Source organism: Camelina sativa, chromosome 5, assembly GCF_030686135.1.
Source record: "Camelina sativa cultivar CO46 ecotype springtype chromosome 5, ASM3068613v1".
Classification (NCBI taxonomy): Eukaryota; Viridiplantae; Streptophyta; class Magnoliopsida; order Brassicales; family Brassicaceae; genus Camelina; species Camelina sativa.
In genome coordinates, this window is record NC_141884.1 from 16,664,833 (window position 1) to 16,668,502 (window position 3,670).

The 3,670-nt window shown below is 44.0% G+C and overlaps 1 non-coding gene across 1 annotated transcript; it reads right to left on the reverse strand.

The window, feature by feature from the left end:
* Positions 1-107, reverse strand: LOC147943834 (small nucleolar RNA R71). The gene has a single exon (XR_015558706.1). It is a non-coding gene; the product is annotated as a small nucleolar RNA R71 (small nucleolar RNA).
* Positions 108-3,670: the final 3,563 nt, after the last annotated feature.

The window sequence follows — 3,670 nt, forward strand, 5'->3', positions numbered from 1 at the left end:
AGATTGAGAAATGAAATTTCTGGGTTTGCTCAAAGGAACAATGAGAGCTTTTGTGAAGCTTGGGAGAGGTTTAAAGGGTTCCAGACTCAGTGTCCTCACCATGGCTTCAGCAATGAGTCACTCCTTCGCACCTTGTATAGAGGAGTGCTTCCCAAGATCAGGATGCTTCTTGACACAGCTTCTAATGGCAACTTCCTCAACAAGAATGTGGAAGAAGGATGGGAATTAGTTGAGAATCTTGCTCAGTCTGATGGAAATTATAATGAGGACTATGACAGGACTATAAGGAGTTCCTTAACTGATCAAGAGGACAAGTACAAGAAGGACTTGAAGATGGTCAATGAGAAGCTTGACAAGATCCTTCTTAGCCAACAAAAGTCAATCCACTTCATTGGTGAAGAAGAGGCTCCAGTTCAAGAGGGGGAGACTGAATTTGCTGAGTTGTGCTACATGCAAAACCATGGAGGATTCAAGGGCTACAACCAAGGAGGTTTCAAGAACAACAATCTCTCTTATAGGAGTACCAATGTAGCCAACCCTCAAGACCAAGTCTATCCACCCCAACAGCCTCAACAACAAAAAAACTATGTCCCCAAACAACAACATCAAGTGTTCCAGCCTCAGTTGTGTCCCCCACCAGGGTTTCAGACTAACCAAGGCCAAGAACAAGACTTAAGAGCTATGATGCAACAGTTGTTGATTGGGTAAACACAAGGCAAGATTGAGGAAGCCAAACAGTTTGCTGAGTTGAACCAAAGGATCACATCACAGTACAATGACCTTAACATGAAGTTTGAGGGTCTTAACTCTAGAGTGAAGTATATGGAGAGTAACATTGCCTCTACTTCAGCTCCAAAACCCAGCCAACTCCCTGGAAAAGCTGTTCAAAATCAAAAGGAGTTTACTGCAAAAGCCATCCATATCTCTGATGGGGAAGTCACTGAGGACAGTGAAGTCCAAGTTTGGGGGAATTCATCAGTTACTGAAGCCCCAAGTAACGTTTGTGCAAAGCAACTGGAGCTCGCAAGCGAACTCGACCAGGGACTCGGCCAGCCACTCGAACGAGTGCATGCTCGAGTGGTCGATCGAGCTGGAGACTCCGAAGCTGTCAAGCCTGCTAAGTACATTCCTCCTGCTTACAAGCCTCCACTACCATTCCCAGGGCGTTTCAAAGCACAGAAGATTAAGGAACTAAGGGAGATCATTGAGAAAAAAGAAATGTTGGCTAAGCAACAAGAGGAAGTAAGGGTTTTGAAGGAAGAAGCTGTGGTTGAGAAAAAAGAGGAAGTGTTAGCCATACAAGAGGTCATCATTGCTTACCAAGAAGAGGAGAGAGGACCTGCCTTGGAACAGTATGAACCATATCCTCTCTATAGGGATTTTCTGCTTGATTTGTCAGAGAAGAAGGCACAAGCTCAAGATGAGAAGGATCTTGAGAACCTTGGAGGAGTGATCATCCCAATTAAGCTTAAGGATCTAGGACCATTCTATCTGCCTTGCACAATCAGCTACCTTCACTACAACCAATGCCTTTGTGATTTACTTCAACTAGTGTGATGCCATACTCCATAGCTCAAAAGCTTGGGAGAACTGATTTCAAATCCACCAACCTCCATGTATGCCTAGCTGATGGGTCAAACAGAGAAGTAGTTGGAAGGTTGGAGAATGTCCCAATCAAGATAGGGAAGGCAAGGGTTCATACAAATTTTGTGGTATTGGAGAAGGACAAAGAACCTGAAGATCCTATCATCCTTGGGAGGCCATTCTTAGCCACTGTTGGAGCAGTCATTGATGTCAAGGAAAGTCTTGTGACCTTGAACATTGCTGAGGGTATAGTTATGATCGTTCAACATCTATAACCCAACCAACCTTCCTACAATTGATGATCAGCCTTTTACTATCAAGGACAAAGGTGGTCAAGAAGGTCTAAGTGATAAGGCAACTCCAAAGGCTGAGCTAGCACTTCAAGAAGATTCTGTGGAAAAGCTTAAGAGGTCAGTTCAAGAGTTGACTAGTATGGTTGAGGATCTCCAAGTCAAGCTGAACAAGAGGTCTTTGAGGAAAGCAAGACCAAGGCTCAAAATCAAGAAGAAATATAGTTTGTGTGTTAAGGGTGAGGTTATCAAGGATCAACTTCACAGTGACCAAGAGGCTCCAGGGAGGATTTCATCACCTCCTTGGTATCTAGACCAAGTCTAAGAAGGAAACCAAAGTCAAGCTAAGTGACTCTAAACAAGCTCACTAGGGAGGAAGTCCCTAAGGTATCCTTTGTAAATATAGTTTAGTTTCCTTGTAGTTTTGATGTGTTTTCTTTTATGTTTGTGTTGGACAGGCCTTTTAATATAAGTGTAGATGGGTAAGGAGAGATTTGGACTTGGAGAAGGAGAAACGCAAGCCCACTCGACCAGCCCACGAGAGGTACTTGACCGAGTTGGAAAGGAACTAAGGCCCATTTGATCTTCAAATCGCTAGAACGATCGAGTGGAGGGAAGAACAAGAAGAAAATTTTGAATTTTCAAACTTTGGTCAAGGGAGCTCAAGCACGTGCTGGTCGAGTGTGGGGTCGAGTGGCAGCAAAAAGCAGGTCAAAGATTCCCAATTCAAATTTGAATGGTATGGAACTCTCCACCCTTGTCTCCTTGTTCCCTTAGCTTCTTTATATAGAGCTTGCACGAGATTATACCTCTCACACTCTCTCATTTGCTCAGAACAACTAAATTCAAGTTTTAAAATCTCTCTCAAAGTTCATCTTTTGCTCAAGCTTTGTTCTTTCAAGTTTTTGGGTCACTAACCTATTAACTTTGAGCTTTGAGTCTATTTCCTTCAGTTTTTTTTGAAAAATATCTTCAAAGATCACCAGGAAGTCTTAACAAACCGCTGCAAGCTCCATGGAACGTCGTGATGATGGCCTTGAATCAAGAGGAGAATCTGGGAGAACCACTCGATGCCCCACTCGGTCATGCACTCGACCTTGTGGTGGTTCGAGCAGCCGGTCGAGCCAGATGCCGTGTCCAAGGAGAGAGTCAGTTGAGGAAGATTCTGAGAGGACTGAAAGAGAGGAGGAAAGGGAGCCAACTCTCAATGAGTTTATGAGGAGACACAAGGCCAAAGGGAAGACGCCAGCAGTTGAGGTTGAGCAAGAGGAGAGTGAAAATGAGAGTGAGGAAGAAAGTGAAGAAGAAGAGTTAATGGATGATGGAGAGGCAGAATCTTGTGGGTTGTCAAAGAGGCAGCTTTATGATGCTTTCATGAGAATGGAGTTCCTGGGGACTAGGTATCCACACAAGGAAACCATGGAGAAGCTAGCCGTTGATGAAGATGTGGAGTATCTCTTTGAGAAGAGCAACCTAACCAAGTTCATGGAGCTTTGCATGGAGGGCTACAAAGAAGAAAGTTGTGAGTTCCTAGCCACTGTCAAGCTGACCACATATGCAAGGAAAGATGCTGAGTTTGGAGCTGGTCACATTGCTTTCACAATCAAGGGGAAGAGGTATGATCTTTCAATGAAGAAGTTAGCAAATGTGTTTGGATTTGAGGTTGGGAGCAATAGGAGTTTGATGATTCCAAGAGAAGAACTCTATGCTGTGTGGGAAACCATTGGGGACAACAAGCTCTACTCATCCTCCAATTCCAAGAGCTCAAGGATAAGGAGCCCAGTGCTAAGGTACTT